Genomic DNA, 21167 nt, shown 5'->3' on the forward strand with positions numbered 1-21167 from the left:
ATTTCACACACAATGCATGTTGGCACGTGTGTGTGTGTGTTCTACTATGTGGAGGATGCGATGGAGAGTACATCTCTCATTGGGGAAAGAAAGCGGGACATCCAATTCGGTAGTGATGGAGAGTACCGAATGACAATGAGAAGGGACCCCATCTCTTCATTGACTGTAACAAACACAATGACGTTGAAACATTCGAATCTCAGCCATTAAAACTGTTATTCTTTGTTAGAGATGTGGACGTTTCAGCGGCAAGCCTACAACCTTTATGCCCTATGATACAAGGAAACGGATCGGCGACTCACCCTGCCACTAGCCAATGGCTATTGGTCGGTGATCGGTGGGTCCCACCATGATGTGTGTGTTTCATCCATGCTGTCCACTCATTCTTCCGGATCATTTTATGGTATGGGCCCAAAAATGAGGTTGACCCAAATCTCAAGTGGACCGCACAGAGCTGATTGAACGACCACCGTTAAAAACTTCTTGGGGGCCACGAAAGTTTTGGATCAAGCTTATATATATATATATATATATATATATATATATATATATATAACCCTTCATGACCTAATCAACAGGTTAGATGTCAAATAACCATTACAGTGGGCCCCAAGAGGTTTTTAATGGTGGACATTCAGTCACAACTGTTTTCCCATGGTGTGGTCCACCTGAGATTTAGATCTACCTCATTTTTGGGATCAAGCCCTAAAATTATCTTTCAAAATGGATGGACGGCGTGGATAAAACACACACGTCATGATACAGTGTACCTTATTTGGGGTTTTCATTTTGTACGGCACAAGTGGGGCCCATTGATCGTCGTCCTAGCTTGTATATAGTCATCAGGCCCATGCACGAAAATCACCAGATTGAAAGATCCTACCCATCGGGTTTTCGTTGAACTGAATGTGGTCCTTTCCTGAATTTCTTTCTTAACCGTCTATTTGTTGCCCACAAATTGAAAGGTTAGGATTATCCTCTTTGAGAGATCTACCGGTCCATAGGACATCCGAAGCAAGGCCCACAATACCAATGATCGAGATCAAAGAACAGATCATGGTTAAAACAGTTGAGGGCTGTCAACGGGTGGGGAACCCTGATCCAACCCGATTTTAATGGGCCGGGTCCAAATTTTTGACCGGCCAAGAAATCATATCCGGTTCGAGTCTTGCCTTCTTGGACCCGGTCAAATTCAGTCTAGTCGGGTTCGGGATAGCTGCATCAGCCTTTTGGACGGGTCAAGTACTTTGAAGGTGAAAGATAACAAATTTTATATATATATATATATATATATATATATGAGATGGCCTATGATAGTGAAAGGTCACGTCCGTCCTTACATTTGAAAATAACAACCGCGTGTATGACAAGGGCAAGATGCTGTGGTCCATACCATGCATGATCTCTCTCTGTCACAGGTGGGTGCAAAATCCTGTGGGCCACACTTTAATTTGTAAACAATCAGTCCGCTCAGTTGATAAAGTGGGCCACACTTTAATTCAGTAAAAGCTAAGGAAAATTTAAAAAATTGATATAAATGGGTGGCAGATGACTTCTTGGATGGCCTAGATCGAGGGGAGAGTCGAAAAGTATGAACAAGTCAAAAAGACTTAGCATGCACCAAGGATTCCAACATGGGAGCATGGATCTTGAGCTCCTGGATTAGAAATTCTCTTATTGGGTTAGGAACAGTGGATTTAGAATCAACTTTAATCCAAAATTAGTTATACATAACATATTTATAGGAATTTAAATTTAATTACTAAATCAACTTTAATATTTTTAATTAATGAACATATGTAATGTTTGACACAATGGTTGTAATAAGCCTGTTGAAATATATACTTTGCTTGAAAATTATAAAATTTGAAGTTTCGAATGGGCTACAGGTATAAGATTATGTCCGAGTGACTAACCAATGATTTTTAACCGTTGATTTATATTAACAATGTTTGGACATCACTGCTCATCATATTAAAGTAATTATAGTGATGCGATTGATAATTTAATTATTTTGGGATATCATTAGTGAGCCATGTATCTAATAGATTAATAGTTTAGTGGCACATATTACACATGCAGCTCTTGGAAAGATTTTAGATGTAATCCAAGCTTTCATGTTAGATTTAAAACCCCTTTTTTGAGGGGATTTCCAACCCGCGGTTATTTTATGGTGCCAAATACTTAAGCGATTTGAAATTATAACATCTTGGATTTTTGTTAATTTGGATTTGTCAAAATTCCTTAAAATTTGTTTATATGCTAGCCTATGTCATCACTTATTGACCCTTGACGCTCGAAGTGAGCCTATCCGTGGCTGGTACTGATAAAGAACCGTACAAATAGGATTGATCAACCATAAAAAACAACAAATCCGAACAATCACTTAAACATCGAGTTTAGCCCCATGATTTGTTCACATAGGGCCCAAATCTAGCCAACCTATTACTGACTAATTAAGATAACCATAACCAAATAAAGACACGCCTAAAGCCGAGACGGATATCGGTCGGATCTTGATTAATGAACCAAATTAATCCATTACTCCTTTAACCAAAAAACTAACATTTTAGGGTTATTAAGACCGAATCGTCATTTCTGCTAATTATAAATACGTCACGCTATGAACGTAGTTAATCTAAACCCTAATAATTGTGCATAAGAAATCTTGATACCTAATTCATTCCATAAATGCCTCGATTTTCCGAACAAGCTTTAAACCATTTGTTAATAGGCTACTACTTCCGAAACTATACAATAATGTCCGTCTTGTCGGGCTTGACATCCATCGTGGGTGGAGAATTAAGATAGCACCCAGAGCTGCGTAACTTGGGCTAGAGGCCGAGTGCTTGAAATGAGCAAATACCTTAAGCTGAGGCCTGAAACTTAAGTGAAATAGACTTTCCACTCTTTCGCGAAGTTGTGGATTTTCGACCGTTAGATCGCAATCAAATTCGAGGTATGAGTTAAAAATATTTCCCTGCTCATATCCGTATAGCCACGGGTCCGATCGACTATCGATGACTATTAAACAGACTTCTGATCATACCCATCAATCAACACATCCAAATGATGGGCCGATCATATCCATATGTAGGTCATTATTATAGCTAACTATCATACGATATATGTCAACCCCTACACACCATAGTGGGCCCCAAATGTTAGAAACAGCTCCCTCAAGGGTTAATATAATGACTAAAGGGCCATTAGAGTCATATGCACTAATTATGTGCTATAAATAGGGCATTTGGGGGCCTCCTTTACTCCCATACGAATTTCACACCTAGGGCTGTACATCGAGCCGAGCCGAGTCGAGGTGGGCCAAGCTCGGCTTGACTCGTCCATGCTATACTCGAGCTCGAGCTCGCCCTCAAGCTCAACATTGAAGCTTGGCTTGTTTGACAAAGCTTTCGAGTCGAGCTAGTGGTTCGAGTCGAGTTCACTTCAGTAGGGTAAGGGAAAGAAAAAGAGGGAATGGAGACGGGTAGGGTTGAGTAGGGTTTTTTAGTAAAAACTTTTAAGTTTTAACTTACCTTTTTTTAAAACTTAAAAATATATATTATATATATTTAAAATTAATATAATATATATATATAATATTATTAAAATATATTACTCGAGTTGTGTCGAGCTCGAGCTCGAGCTTTAAGTCGAGTCGAGTTGAAATACACCATGATCGAACTTGGCTTGAACTCAACTCGAGCTTTAGTAAACAAGCTTGACTCGCCTTGAGTCGGCTTTTCAAGCTGAGTCAATCCGAGCTGATTCGAGCCGAGTCGAGCGAGCTTTTCGAGGTAACTTGACTCATGTACAACCCTATTCACACCTTATGAGAGAGAGAGAGAGAAAGAGAAAGAGAGGAAGAAAGGAAGAGAGTGAGGTCCATGGTGCTTGCTTGAACCGGAATTCATTCGACAAAACCCAAGCCATTACCATTTTTCTCCGTCGAATCCACCCCTAAGCACGATCGAAGGTAAGAAATGCTTCCCACCACCTATTTAAACTATCTCATGTTAGATTCTATGAATCTTACCTACGTTTTCTTTGATTCGATTAATAATTGATATTTTTCCTAAAACCCCAACCCTATAAGCGCTAAGTCAGACGAATCATTGCAAAGGTGCAGACTATTAATTCTAGGTTACCTTTTATCGACCCCTGAGGGCCCAAATAACGATCATGTGCCGTGATCTACGCTTAAAACCTACTGTGTTGTTTTATTTGAAATGATTTGCATATGTTCTGTTTTATGAAATTTATTGTAGTCCATGTGTTCAATAAAATGTCTGATCATTCATGTTCTAGTTTTCACTATTAATTGTATGTTCAATGAAATGCTTAAATAAGGCTAACATATCATATGCTACTCATATGTTAAACTGTTAGGATTTTATCAATGTGTAACTCTGCTGATGCCCATGTGTTCGATGAAATGCCTAAGTGAAGTTAGGACGCCAAATGCTACGCATGTATTAATTGTTAGGATTATATAAATGTGTAGCTCCACTAATGCTCATGTATTTGATGAAATGCCTGTGTGAATTCGAAAGTAATAACATGCAAATGTAACGTGGCGATTACTAAGACGCAAAGATGTATGATTTCTCCCCACCTTGGGAACATCGACAACCGCTTGAATTAAGAAACGACTCGGTCCAAGCTGGCCGCATTTGACTTATCCGATCGACCCGGGTTGAACTTGGAAGATCAATAGTAGCTGGACTATATGGCATGCTTGTGTCAATGTCGGTTTAGCCGAAGTACCCCAAGTCGACCGAACTAGCTCAAAAGTCGATAAATTTTTTGAAAACCTTGGATTGAGTAACCTTGAAAGGAACCTAGAGTACCCACATTACTACTAGATGAGTCCACTTTGAATCGCAACCAGGAAAGAATCCGCGAGACTTATGAGTCGGGCATGGTGGTATGGGACACCGTATCCGAGCTGTCGGCCTATGCTAGGGTAACGAGCCTCCCCGTAGTGACCAATGAGCAACCAAGGAAGCTGTGAATCAAATATTCCTAACTGTAATGATATTGTGACCGTCTCGCGGGTGCATACGAGTGACGACTCTTATATAGATCGCGAACGCCCTCCGCTCGTCGATGAGCTGTCCAACCTTGTGCGTCCGGACCGTGTCATCTGGGTCCATAGTGATCGGTTGGGTTGGTTGGTCAGGCCAGTGTTAGCTTCTTATCGATGGGGGAATCAATGAGCTGTTTAACCCTATGTGTCCGGACTGTATCATCCAAGTCTATAGTGATCGGTCGGGCCAGTGTTAGCTCCTTGTTGATGGGGAAATTATTGCACGGGTCATGAACTCGATACCGGATTTTGATAAGCAGGCGAGGAGTGTTTCCGCCACTCCGAGCCCGCAAACCAATTGAGACCAAGATAAGATAGGGGTACTTTAGTTTCCTGAATCCATGGGGTGAATAGAATTGACGACATGCTTGACTATGAATTAAATTTTGTGCATTGCATTAGTTAAGAAAATGTTCATGTCACGACTTTGTATTCCTTATATTGATCAAGATGCATTTGAAATTTGTTGTTTCCTTTGATATCCTTACCTGTGCTGATTGGATTGATAACACGCGTAACTCATTGTTAATGACACCACTGAGTTAGCTATTCACTCCCACTTGGGATGGTGTTTTAAAACACCAACTAGGCATATAATTGATGTAGGTACTAATGAGACCTCAGACAAGTAGGCTTATATCGGGTTGTGCCACCGCCATCATGTTTTGAAAAATTGGGTGTAAACTGAAAACTTTACACTATAACCGTCTTGGTATGTTGTATATTGTGGCTTGTATAATCTCTATTTTGGGCGATCATCACTATTGAAATTTTATTTTTGACTATTAGCCCTATTTTTTCTAAATCTTTCGTTATTTCTACCGTGCTTTGGATTCGCTAATTTGAATTGCGCTACTTTGATTATCTGTATGTGAAATGAATGTGAATCTGAATGAGGTCACACGTGCGTTCTCGTTGGATTAACACCCAAGATCTCGGAATCTGTAACACCTCGAATTTTCAGGAGCCGTGTAAGAACTCGGCTCCTGAATTCTCAGGTGCCATGGGTGCCCTAATGGGCTTCATATTTTAATTACATTTGGATGATCTTATAAACAATGGAGGATTTAGCAAGGCATGAAGCATAAGTACGTTATAAAGCAGTATCGATTGCTACTAAATATAAAAATATCCAAACCACGAATCCAAAATTATCTAAATAGGGAACTAGTCTCACTCATATATGACCCAAAGTGACTAAGGCTCTGGTTCATATCCCGCGATAGCCCGAACTCAAACTAAAAGGATCCGCCAAAAGTCTGTAAGCAGGGAAGCTCCTCTTCCCTATCCTTGCTCACCTCGCTTGGCTCGTCGAGGTTTGCCTCACCTGCATCTAGTAAATGGTCTGTTTGGTGTTTTAAAACACCATTCTAAAGTGAGAGTGAGTAGCTAACTCAGTGGTTACTATTAGCCTTAAGTTACAACTAGCAGCAATTATATGATGAATTTAATGAAAGACATACATTCACAGATCCCTAAATAGTCTTGTTAATGCATATACATGTATTATGATATGATGCATGACCTTTCAACAACACTCCCTCAAGCGACTTCGTCGAACGATCGAGCATGACCAACACTCCCTCATTGCTACCTCAACTGCCGAGTCGCCAAATTCTAATTAATGTGATGCTGAATAATGTTACCCGAGTATTTATTTAATTCCATTCCTCCAGTAGATTGGAGAAACTGGTACACCCCACGTATCATTGCCCTTAACAGGTTACGAGGCCAAGGCCCCTCAACGTGTAAGGCCAGGACCCCGCGATTCTTGATCCCATTAGGTTCCCCATCCCCGATTTCAAGCACATGGGGAGTGCTGAGAAGAGGGATTGCTCGCAGTCACTACGAGGAGGCTCGTCACCCCAGCGTAGGCCGACAGCTCGGACACAGTGTCCCATTCCACCGTGCCCGGCTTTTTAGTCAATGGATCGGTTTCAAATGGTTATTAAAGGCTTCAGTAGTTGAAGGGTGTTCCAGGTTCCATACAGGCGCGAGCAGACATGGTTAACGAACATGGTTGGTCAGTAAGCGAGCTAGACCATGCGAGTTTAGGTGAGTACGTGACGGACGACATCGAGTACAAGCGACCCATGTAGTCTAACTACTGTTGCCCATTCGCATCCACCCAAACCCACTGGTTTAGCCGTAGGATGGTCCTACCAACGGGACCACCTTCTTCTACTTCAGTTTCCTAACCAGCCCAGGAGTTTATGACCTTCAATAATATTCCAACAATTCTGGATTCATCTTCTACATGAGTAAAGTCATGCACTCATACATCAAACATAAAAATTCAGATTTTCTACAATGCAACTACTAACAAAAAAATATGAAATTTATGTGTGTGCGTGTTGAGTGGTGTTACCGAAGAGATCAAAAGCTATACATCATTCATAGTACAAACATATAATAAGGATTAATGCTAGCACAAGCAAACAACAAGGATTTATCCAAGTACAAACATACAATAAGGATTTTATACAATTATACATGCCACAAGGAAGGTTATACTAGAATCACATATGAGATGAACATGCCACTCCAAATCAAGCCCAATTATGTTGAAGAACAAATAACCAATACTTAACCATGTCATGGGATTTAGGAGAACTAATCATGTAGGGTCTTGGCTAGGTTATCTCTAGATTACTCAAGCACATCGTCCTAAAATTTATAATCATTAAACTCATAGTAGAATTAGTGCTAGGCCGCCTAAGGATAATAGTCCGCAACTTGTGACGAACCGCTCGATTCACGGCGCCCATAAGGTTATGGTGTTAGGAAATCATCGTTGAAATGCCTAATTAAGCATACAAACTTGTAAGAATTAGAATGAATTAAACACAAGACCTAAACCCACATACATAACTCAATACTTACCTTCAATCGTCACCGAATCGACACCAATGAAGGACGATGTTGCTATAGAGGAGATGAGAGGGTAAAGGTGCACAAACCCTCATGCTTCCAAGCTTTCCTTCTCTCTTCCTCCTCTTTTCTTCTCTTTCTCTCTTTCTTTTCTCTAGGGTAAATTCGTATGGGGAGAGGGGTGCCCCAAAGAAGCCATTATATAGGTCCAGATTTGGTGTAAATGGCCCCAAGGGCTAGGTTTTTACTATACTAGCCCTATGAAGGTTCTTACTAACCTCTAGGGCCCACTATGGGGCGTACATATTGATATACACCATAGGATAGTTAGCCCTAATGATGATCTACGTATGGATATGATCGGCCCGCCATTTGGATGCGCCGATCGACAGATATGATTAGAAGTCTGTTCAACGGTCACTGATGGTCAATCGGGGCCACGACTATATGGATATGAGTAGGTAAATATCCTTACTCTACGTGTGAAGTTTGGTCATAAATCAACGGTCCGAAATCCTCAACTTTGCATAAGAGTGGACGACCCAATTCACTTAAGTTTCAGCCTCTTCCTTTGGCTCAAGTTAATCGGTTGTTTATAGTTCAAGTTGAGTGGTTCTGGACAATACGTAGGTCCGACTCCCGCGATGGACGCCGAACCCAGTAAGACGAACATTATTCTATAGTTTTGAAACTAGTGGCCCACCAACGAGCGGTCTAGAGCTTGTTCAGAAAATCGGGGCATTTTTAGAATGAATTAGGTATTGAGATTTCTCGTGGGCAATGATTAAGGTTCGGATTAACTATGTTCATAGTGTGGCCTATTTATAGCTAGTGAAAGTGCGTGGAGATTTGGCCATAATTACTCTAAATGGTTGATTTTTTGCTAAAAGAGTAATGGGGTTGATTTAGTCTATTAGTCAATATCCGGCCCTTATCTGACTCGGCTTCGGTTAGATATTTAATTTAGTTATGATTGTCTTGATTAGTTAGCAATGAGTCGGTTAGATTTGGGCCCTATATGAGTAAATCATGAGGCTAAACTTGATGTTCAAGTGATCGGGTGGATTCAATGGCTTCCTACGGTTAATTAATCGAAGTTGTGCAGTTCTTTACTAGTACCACCCATGTATAAACTAATATTGAGTGCTAATGGTCAGTAGGTGATATTATAAGTTAATTACCAAAAAAAATTCAAGGATTTTTGAAAATCCAAAATAGTGAAAATTCAGGACGTTACAATCTACCCCCTTTAAAAATAATTTCATCCCCGAAATTGCCCAAGGGTAATAAGTAAAGATTTTATTATTTCATTTGCCTAAGTTTTATTAATTTCAAGTTTATATGCGTGGTATGGTGTATATTATCTATGCTAGTGTAGCTCATTTTAGTCTACCTCCCTTAAAACTTTTTCACCCTGATGGTTTGCTACAATTTATTTATTTTTAAAGATTTGGGTTCATAACGACGATTTCCCTCTATCTAGAGTAAAAATATTTATTTTCAATGTTCGACCCACACGGAGAGACGGTTGTAGTAGGCTTGAACCTGATACGTCGATCATCTACCTGACCAGAGTAGAAGGCTCATTGTATCCCTTCTTCGTCCTGGTGGATCCTGGTCTTCTTCTCGATCAAAGCAGTGAGTCCATTGGTAGTCGTGCAAGATTGAGAATTGGGTCAAGCCGTAAATGCTTCGCAAGTGTATACTTCCGTAATTCTGTAATCCAATTATTCTAGACATTGGGGAATATCAGAATTTATTAAGAAGTTCAAGTTTTACATTTATAAGATTTTCTATTGGGTATTTTCTTTGTAAGTTCTTATTTAATTTATGTTTAACTTAGTGGGTAATGAGTCCCCCATGGTGCCTATGATCAAACGATTATCCTACAAAGGTTTCTGATGGCCTAAAGTTTTATATGTATATTATCATTTCGATCTTATAACCAATGGGTTATGAGAAAATTGTACTTCGGTTTCAATAATTTCGAGAGGCAATGAAGAATTGGAAGTTCTAGGATATTTCAGAAGTTTGGAGGGATGACGACGCTAAGAAGGGCGTGAAAAGGAAAGAGAAAGAACTTCGTCTCCTTTACTGATAGACACTAAAAATAATTTAATTTAATCATACAAGATAATTTCTGACATGGTTAGAAGCAATTTCTAAAAAGAATCAAAATACTAAAACTCTAATAAAAGATACATCTGGTTTATCGGCAGATCGAGGTTGCAAAAATTTTAGTTTCACATGTCTATTGTTCGTAACATCCTTACCACTTTTAGCTACTAAATTATTTTTTTTTTATAAGTTTTATAGTGATTCATTACTAACTTAAATTTTATTCTATAAAATTTTATTTTATTTCAAGCTTCACAAAAATTATGAAAATTCCAGAAGTACCAGCCATCTAATACCAATGATTTTCTGTTTGTTTCTAAAATACCTTTATTTCTTGTAATGTCTTTCATACTTACAGTAACTAAATTAGTTTCTAAATTTTTTTAGTAATTTATCAATAAGTTTACTCACATATTACAAAATTTCATCTCATTTTGAGTTATTACAAAAATTATTAAAATTCTAGAAGTGACATTTGTCTAAAACTAACGATTTTTTTGTATGATTACAAAACATTTCTATTTCTTGTAAGTTTTCTTATACTTTTGGTAACTGAATTATTTTTTAATATTTCATCACTAAGTTTAAAGTCATCCCACAAAATTTCATATCATTTGGAATTGTAAATAAATTATTAAAATTCTAGGAGCAACAGCTGTCCGAAATTAATAATTTTTGGATAGTTGGAAAAATATCTTAATTTTAATTATATTAAAATTTTTATTTTATTTTTTCTTATTTTTATATAAAACTAGACTCATCAAGCTTCAATATGGCTTTTAAATCACCTAAATCGGAGCTGTAATGAATGAGATATGAATTTTTGCAGTTGACCCAAAATTGTAGAAAATTTCGGCAGGGGCAACGTCAAAAACTAGTTACCCGGGCGGGGGCCACGCCAGCAGGGCAAGGTCCCGCCGACCCTCTGGAGGTCTGGGAGGGGTCCCGCCTCTCTGCTCTATTTCTGGCAGGGGTCGCCTTGCGACAGGCATATCTCACAAACCGGAATGAGTTACTCGAAGTGCCATATATGAATTTAGGGTAGGAGAAGCTACTCTATCCAAATAACCTGGTTATTTCACAAGATTCCATCCGGTTAATGGTCAAAAATTCATTTTATTTATATTTTTACTATTTATAGTAAATTTTTGTTTGATTATAACTTTTCATCCTTTGAGATTTATAGTTGTGTCCAATTTAAAAGTACTTAAAGAAATTAATTAGAAGGATAAAGTGGTGGAAAGTGAGATTTTTTTTCAAAGAAATGGGGTTAGAAGGGGAGATTCTAAAGGTTAATAGGCCTAGGAGGAAACGAGATTTGAAAGATTAGCCTAGAGAGGAGACTTCTCGTGGAAAAGATTGGATTTGAAAGAGAGAGTTGACAACAACCCTTTTTTGGATTCAAACGGCCATTCACTTGGTGGTCTAGGTAGGTCAGAAGTCTCTCAAGCTCAAGGCAGAGATGACTCAGCTTGCTAAAATCGAAATTGGAGTATGTCCTACCTCGGATAGGATTATCGGACGTGCAATGCACATGTCCGGGGCAACGCGTGCTACTTCAGTCGCTTGACTTCTTGACATTGGGTCGTATTGCCTCCAATCTTTGAATTTCCAACTATAAGTGATTTAGATCATTGCTTATGACCAAAGTCCTTTCTATACCTGAATCTTAGGCTAAGACCTAAGTGTTTACATTAACCGGATGGCTTAGTCCTAGGGTCCTATACGTGTTACTAAGTTCGATCGCTCCCTCCTATGTCAGCGAATGCGTTATAACGAGTTCATAATCCACAACCCAATTTAATCCAAACCATTACTCTAATACCATCTGTAACACCCTGAGTTTTTAGGGGCCATGTAAGAGCTCGGCTCCCGAATTTTCAGGTGCTATGGGTACCCTAATGGGCTTCATATTTTAATTACATTTGGATAATCTCATAAACAATGAAAGATTTAGCAGGGCATGAAGCAAAAGTACGTCATAAAGCAGTATCAATTGCTACTAAATATAAAAATATCCAAACCATAAATCTAAAATCATTTAAATAAGGAACTAGTCTCACCCATATATGACACAAAGTGAGTAGGGCCCTGGTTCATACCCCGCGGTAGCTTGAACTCAAACTAAAAAGATTCACCGAAAGTCTGTAAGCAGAGAAGCTCCTCTTCCCTATCCTTGTTCACCTCGCTCGGCTCGTCGAGGTCCAGCTCACCTGCATCTAGTAAAGGGTCTGGTTGGTGTTTTAAAATACCGTCCCAGATTGGGAGTGAGTAGTTAACTCAGTGGTTACTATTAGCCTAAAGTTATAACTAGCAGCAATTATATGATGAATTTAATGAAAGACATACATTCACAGATCCCTAAATAGTCTTGTTAATGCATATACGTATATTATGATATGATACATAACGTCTCGGAAAAATTCGTACAAGGACCCGAGTACCACCTCAGGCGAAAATCACCCAAGACCAGAACCTTTAGCAATTAGGTTAAGATTAGTAAGTGCTAAACTAGAGTACTTGTGAAATTAGCACTAATTACTTTAAATATGATTTACAAGCTCCAAAACATGTAGAGTCATTGACGCTATATTACCCTGAAATCTAGAATCCATCCCTAAACTCGGTTGCTCTCGGGAGCAAACCGAAACTCCATGACCTGGACAGCACGTCGAAAGTCCGATAACCGCAAAACTATATAGCTATGACTGCATTACTGGACTTGACAACCTCCTCAGAAATCAAGTCTTAATTGTATTTTGAAATGCACAACTTGAGCCCGAAGCAAAGTGTGTGAGAAACGTTAATACCTTTAGAAATAAAATCCGAATTTAAGTAAACTGAGTCATGTCGCTTGCGGACCAAATATAAGGATTCAGACTGTCAGAATCTGACCCAAATACACCCTTGGATCAGGGAAAATTTTCTATACATGACAATGTACTTGTGGCCCTGATCGAGTGACGGTGACCGTTGAACTGAAACTGGTCCGCCACGGTCGATCTATAAACCCGATCGGAGCGAAAACTCAGCCGGACCTAGATCCAATGTCAGGGAGCTTAAGTCCGATCGCACGCAGAAAATGGGGCTCCAGAAGTGCTCCGTTGGATCGAAACTGCCGATCTTTGGAGATAACCTAAGTATACCATGGCCCGGGGGCCATTCCCATCAATTCTGGGCCTATATAAGGGCCTTAAATCCTCTCTCTTATATTCCATACGAATTTTAAACCCTAAGAAAGAGAGGAGAGGAAAAGGAAAGGAAAGAGAGAGAAAGAGAGTTGGAGATTCATCTTGGGATTTGATCCCGTTGCTCCACGCACTTAGCCACCTTATCTGTATCACAAATCTGACGTTTTCAATAACATACTTGGGTAAGAAAACCTAATCCTAATCTATTCTAGGGTTTCAGATATGTAAGTTATGAAATAGCTAACCTAATTCATGTTATAGGTTGCCAATCTGCCATTGACAAAGACTAAGTGTCTAAAACGAATCCGTTACATGTTTACCGGCGTAAGGTGCGGACTATAAACGTATAGATTATGGTTTTCAAGGATTTCAATGTCAGTTAATAATTTATTACTGACGTGGGTGCTATTTCATATGTCAAATACGATGTTTGTTTCGCATTTCAGATATATATGAACTATATTGAGTTTGGTGTATTCCATGTATTTGTAGAAAGGGTCGTATATGTATAGAATTTGAAAATATGTTTGCCATAATTAATTGATGTGTGTTTATACTAGTTGTATGTGTAACAACTCCTTGGCGAAAGGATTTGCCCCAATACATGTTATGGCCAACATACGTCGTGTATGTTAAAAAGTGTAGTCTAAGTGTTTGTAAAAATGTCCGAATGAACTAGTAGTTAGTAAATTGTACTTTATATGATTGTTGAGATATGATTATCAACTACCTTAATTATGTGTATGATTTCCTCCATGTATTTATACTATAGTGTCTGTTTAGGTATGGAATGTATATGTGTGAGTGCATGTTTAAGTTGTATTTCCTAATATGCTTAAATGATTGTATGAATTGAATTATTGATTCATTGTTGCCTTTATTTTCTTATATGATTATCTGCTGAAGTTGAATGCGCTTGGGACTATGATATAGTCCAGGCAATCGGTAACATGCCCTGATTTGGTGGCTGAGGTTATTTTCGCCCCACAGGACGTGTACGATGAGTCTGAGTCGTATTTCGGTTGTCGATAGTGGTTAGGTCACACGGAGTGCTCGTGCACTTCATGTCGATCAATTCGATGTGCGCTCGTACCAATCGAGTTCGTCAAGTAACTCAATTGACCCGATGTATGTTCACCATATATGGACGCTACTGCTTGAACCTAAGGTACCAACTTTCCACTGAAAATCCCGTTAACCTTGGTACCTCGATCCGCTAAGTCTCATGAGCCGGACATATTGGTATGGGACACCATGGTCGAGCTATCAGCCTATGCTGGGGTGATGAGGCTCCCCGTAGTGTCCAGTGAGCAATACAGCCTCGTGAGCCAAATACGGTGGTATGGGACACTGTATTCGAGCTGTCGGCCTACACTGATAAGGTGACGAGCCTTTTGTAGTGACCTCGAGCATACTCTAAGACCACGTAGAGGTGATGAGCCTTTACGTAACAACAAGAGTACATACTCGGCCTGCACTGATCAGGTGACGAGCCCTTTGCAGTAACCTAGAACCGTAACATCGTATGAGATTTACTAGAACTAACAACCCTAGAATGGATCATCGTTGGGAATTGATATAAGGGAGGTACCTTAGCTTCTCAATCTTGCTGTATGAAGAAGGTCTAATAAAAACTTAGTAATCACATTCATGCACCGCATTACGTGTGCGTTTGGCGTAGTAGGTCAAGCACTGAGGAAGGGTTGCATGCCGCGATCGTGAGATGAAGTCGCTGAGGGAGAGTAGGCGAGGGCATGCATCATTATTTCATATTATTCTTGCATTAATCAGAATATTTAGGGATGTTTGATTGTGCTGCTTTATCATTACTGCTTTACTGAATTGATAACATGTTAGCCTTTGCTTTATAGCTCCACTGAGTTGATCACTCACTCCCACGTTATGGAACGGTGTTTTAAACACCAACCAGACCCTATTGTAGTTTTAGGTGATGGCGCAGCCTGCAAGGCGGAGCTAGATTTTGAGGATGAGGAGGAGGCATTCTCATACATGCAGTATTTAGGCAAGTTTACGTAGACTGTTCTGAATCGACGGGGCTTCAAGGCTGATACTTTGCAGTGGACCACCATGTTTTGACATTTTATATTTTGAAATAATACTTGTATCTATTCGACCTGGTAACATGATCATACTCGGGAGACTCACACTCACTTACATACTTTATATACTTATCACAGTCTTCTGCTTGCGTAATGTAACTGTCTCTGAAGTATGATATGTTGTTTTGGTATAATCCCATTCATGTTAAATGCACTAATACGGACAACATTTAATCATCGTTATCCATGTTGCCTAAGTGATGTGTTGGAACTCGGGAGTTGGGCCGATGTTCGACCCCTGATTTTCAAAGCGTTATAAGTTGGTATCAGAGCTTGATTTGGATTAAAATGGACCTGGTTTATGGTTATACGATGCACACTAACGTACTTTAACCTAGGAGGGTGCGAGAAAATGTAGAAATAGGCATAGGATTCCCAGTTTCACCAATCGGTGAAATTCACCGAAATTGACCACCGAGATCGGGCTCGTACACAACCATGATCACGTGAAATGATCCCAGGTCACTTCTAGACCATCAATAAACGGGTCTAGACGAAGATTTAACCCATTCCAACCTCAAACGACCCAGAGAATGTGAATGTACATGAGATATGACCCGAAACGACTCGAGACAGAGTCGGGGGGCCAAACCTTATAAATCCGAGGGGGGGGGGGGACCCAGAGTGGGCCCCACATGTTTCCAGCACCTCCGGGGGGAGGCCATCGCCCCACCGGTGAGCCATCGCTGGAATGTCCAGAAACCGGTGAGGGCCTCGCCGGTTCGGTGAGGCCTCACTGACTAGGCGGTCGGACCGACGCGGGCCAGCGCTGATGTGGTGCTGTGTGGCCCACCGAATCATGTGGGAATGGTTTTAAACACCCCATTTGCTCCCCTCCATTTTTCACCCCTCCAAGCTTTCCTTTTTCTTTAAAAATCCTTGTTTCTCTCTCAAATCTCCCCTCCATCCACCCATTTCCTCATTTTCCTTCAATACACACACCCCTCCATCATTTTTCATCAAAACCCTCTCCTATCTCTCTCTTTTCCTTCGATTTGAGTGCACAAATCTCTCGTTTGTGTCTCATATACCTCCAAGTCCAACAACCCATCGTATTCCCCACACATCATTCCACTCCAATGGCTTTATTCGAGCTTGTGACGACCTTTTTCTCGATTTTCAGCATTCTCTCTATCATGGGAAAGAAAATGGCTCTTGTGGATGAAGCCGAGCCTAGTTGCCCTACTTGTTCAAGGAGGCCCAGAGGCGCCACCGCAAGTGCAAGTGTCTATCGAGAGATAAAGACCAAGCGGGCGCTTGATCCCAGGGCTCCCCTTGAAAGGATCCTTCTGACGGATATGTCTCATAGGAGATTTCATGGTCGTAGGGTTCTTTTTGAAGCTCATGTGGATGAGAGGCTCTTTGGGCAATATCTGGTGATGGACTGCCTGGTCGAGGCCGGGTGGGATCCCGTATTCGAGGGTGAGTATCACGCAAATGTGGGCACAGTCCGAGCCTTCTACGCCCACATTTGAGAGCCCATGCTGGAGCCCTTGCAGTTCAAAATCCCAGTGGGTAGAGATCGGGAGGCCACAATTAATGCTGACTTGATAGCCTGACTCATGAGAATGCCGCTTAGCGAGACCCATGCAAGCGAGAAGAGTTTGAGGAGTGCACGTGAAAGGGATCGCCGCACACAATTCCTTTGTGGATAACTGGCCCACTGAAATCCAAACAACAGCCTCCTAGCAACCAATATGATTGACGACTTCTGCCTGCTTGACCACATCTTCATGTACAACGTGTACCCCAGGTGGAGCAACCGCAATAAGTGCACCCATCTGATGGTAGATTTTCTGTACCAAGTGGGGCAGAGAGAGAAGTTGTGTGTGCCTACGCATGTTCTGCGACAAATAGTTCTTACCGCATGCTCCACTAGAGCGTCTGATTCGCTCCCATTCGGCCGACTCATATGTAAGATTGCACGTGAGTTTGGCTATAAACTCGAGGCGAAAATGCCGGTGCCGACCCATTACATCAACGAAACTACTCTCAATCAGATGAAAATTGAGCCACAGCAGCGGCAAGCCCGACTCGATGAGAGTGAGGACGAGACGGCTAGTGTGGAGTATGGAAGCAAGGAGGAAAGCAGAGAAGAGATAGAGGAAGAACAAGAAGAAGAAGTGGAGGCTCAGGACACGGATGAGAGCTCCCCTCCTACGGCAATGGAGCATGACACTGATCAGGCTTCTAGGGAAGTCCGCTTAGCTCGACTTGAGGAGGGCTAGGTTGCCCTGCGACAGGAGATCATTGATACCCGGGCCCTCGTGAAGTACAAGTTTAAGAAGGTGACTCGCACCTTGAAAGCTATCCTATGCTGCCTGCAGGATAAGGGCGCCCCTCCTCCGTCGCCAGACTCAAATGTCTAGTTGTCCATGCTGTTGCCCTGTAGCTTGTTTTATTGCTGTTTTAGGATGTCCGTGTTTTAAATGTTGATGGGCCTAGTAGTATTGTAGGTAGAAAGTGTGTTTATTAGTTTGTTTTAATATTTGCAGCCTTGCTTGTAATAGCAATATGCATTTCCTGTCATGATTCATGTAATGTCGTATCTCATGTAATTGTGACAATTTTGGTAAATGAAATGCATGAAGTTTCTTAAAACTGTGTATGAATGCTATGGGGTTGAGTTAGTGGGCATGCTGAATTTGACCTGGGTTGCACCCTATGTTGTGTATAGGGAATGCCACCTAAGGCCGCACAGAGTACGACACGTCTCACTTTTGGCGAGTCGTTTGACGGGGCACCTCCCCTAGGCGATAGCCATACAGACCCCAGTTCGAGCCCGTCTCCCTCAGACACCATGTCGGCTTCTCAGTCGGCCACTGGCCCCACCAATGGGCCTACGCCTGTTGTACCACCAGTTCTAAAGCAGAACCGTGCGTCCTCTTCGACGCCATCTGGACCTTAGTCAGTTCCCCCCATTGATAGGTTGGAGCAGATGATGTTGTTGATACAGTAGCAGGAGGTACAGCAGAAGCAGCAACAGGCACAACAACAGCAACAGTTTTTTACCACCATGACAGGAATTTTTACCCAGGGCATGTGCGTGGCTCCACCTACATCACCTGTGCCCCCTGCTGGGAATGTGGGTGCTAGCGGCCTTTTTGAATGATTTCAGCGCTTGCGGCCCCCTAACTTTGCGGGTACTCACAGACCCGAGGAGGCCGAGTATTGGCTTGACCACATCTCTAAGATGTTAAAGCCGCTGCACTACATAGAGCCTGAGCAGGTGGAGTTGGTCACCTTCATGTTCAAGAAGGAGGCCAGCTTATAGTGGGACAGTGTCTTCCGTACTGTTATGGTCGAACACATATGGACGTGGGCGGCCTTTGAGACCCGCTTTCACGAGAAATACTATCCCATCACCTATCGTCACGAGAAGGAGAGTGAGTTCCTTCACCTCCGATAGGGAGGGATGTGAGTGGCAGAGTATGAGAACAAATTTACGGAGTTGGGCAGGTACGCCCCGTTGAGCCGATGCGGATGAGACGATTTTCTGAGGGCCTGCACCCAAGATCCTCTCGAAGATGTGCTGCGCTAGTGTACCCAATTATGCTGAGCTAGTGAGCATGTTCATGTGGGCTGAGCAGGACGGGGACAGGCAGTCCCGTATGCGAGCACCTATGGCTCCTAGGCTGCGACCTGATCTTTCGAGTAGATCGTTCATCAGTAAGAGGCTGCGTGCAGACTCACCGCCGGGGCTAATGACCCTACCTGCCCTAGTGAGGTGACCTGATGTGTGGTGTGCCTACTGCAAGAAGCTTGACCACACGGGGGTGAGCTGCTTCATCAGGATGAGAGATAGCGGCTTCTCACCACCCCAGAGGATCAACCGCCAGCATCCTTAGGTTATATCAGCACCACCTCTACGGTCGGCACCAGCTCATCCATCATTCCGGCCACCCACACCTCGATCTAGGCCGCCTCAGTGACCTATGGCTCCTCAGCCCAACCGATCTCCGCAGGTGCACGTCCATGCACTCACAGCGGAAGCGCCTGATTCTACAACTACCGTACCTTTGGCCTTCGAGCTCACCGCCCACATTGAAGGTACCCCTATATTTCTGTTGGTGGATAAGGGATCCACTATATCTGTGATATCATGTTCTACAGCCCAACGCTTAGGGCTAAATACGACCCCGATGGTTGGGATATGAGTTATCGCAGCACCAGGGACTTTTACAGATGCCACCAAAATGTGTGAGGGTTGCTTGATAGATCTAGGGAGCAGGACGATATGCATTAACCTGATTGTCACCATGATATACCATTTCGACGTCATCCTTGGTATGGATTGGCTAACTGAAGTGAGGGCCGAGATTGACTGCGAGACCCGATTAGTGACAGCTCGTGGGCCTGAGGGCACGCCCTTTACGTTTCCCGTGCAGGTCAATTGCCCTTTTCGAGTTCTTTGTTATGCTTCCTTACTGAAGAATGTTGACGGCCCGGTACTTGAAAACACACTAGTGGTTCGAGAGTTTGAGGACGTGTTCAGTAAGATACCTGGACTACCTCCTCGGTGCGAGATCGACTTCACTATCGACCTTGTGCCTGGTGCGACACTTATTTCATTGTCGACATATCGCATGCCTCCGTGTGAGATGGAGGAACTGAGGAAACAGATCGACTATCTGTTAGATGCTGGCTTCATACGACCGAGTGTATCTCCTTATGCTCAACTGATTGTATGAATTGAATTATTGATTCATTGTTGCCTTTATTTTCTCATATGATTATCTGCTGAAGTTGAATGCGCTTGGAACTATGATATAGTCCAGGTAATCGGTAACAGACCCTGATTTGGTGGCTGAGGTTGTTTTCGCCCCACAGGACGTGTTCGATGAGTCTGAGCCGTACTTCGGTTGTCGATAGTGGTTAGGCCACACGGAGTACTCGTGCACTTCATGTCGATCAATTCGATGTGCGCTTGTAACGCCCTGAAATTCGGGGGTCGAGCATAACTCAGCTCTCGAGTTTCAAAACATCACTTATGCAACATATTTAATGAAGGATGTATGTTGACTGTATTATGCATAAAACATGGAATAGATTAAGCCAAAACACAGATATGATTCAGGGATAAGTAAATAAAACAAGCGGAAGACTTATAGTAAAATGTGTACAAGTGTAAGTCCCTGAAGTACATATACAAGCCAGGTCGAATGAAAGTGTTATTTAACAAAATTATAAGTATCAAGTTACATCATTTCAGATCCCAAAAATAATCCCAAAGATCTCGCGCATCAGACCGAGGCTCGCTAGAACCCATCTAAAAACTGCATATAGGAGAAGGCAGCCTCGTCGTCATCCAGCTCCCGCTCTGCCTCAGACGTCGCATCCACATCTGCAACATCAGGGCCTAAGACAGAGTCTGGTGGGTGTTTAACACCGCCCCAGAAACGTGGGAGTGAGTGATCAACTCAGTGGAACAATAAGGCACTGGTTAACATGATATCAGTTCAATCAAACAGTAATGATAAAGCAGGATAATTAAATAAATCTTAAGTACTCTTGTTAATGCAAGTATGAATGCGGTATGATGCGTGCCCTCACGCGTACACCTTCAGCGTCTTCATCTTACGTTACGCATGACATCGCCTCAAAGTGCGCCACATCTACAAAGCACATGCAAATGCGGTGCATGGATATGATTACCAAGTTGTTATTAGTCCGTTTCACACAACAGGATTGGGAAGCTAAGATACCTTCCTCATATCACCATCCAAACAGTGATCCATACTAGGGTCGTCAATCCTAGACATCTCATATGATCATGTA

Source organism: Magnolia sinica, chromosome 10 (assembly GCF_029962835.1).
Source record: "Magnolia sinica isolate HGM2019 chromosome 10, MsV1, whole genome shotgun sequence".
Lineage (NCBI taxonomy): Eukaryota > Viridiplantae > Streptophyta > Magnoliopsida > Magnoliales > Magnoliaceae > Magnolia > Magnolia sinica.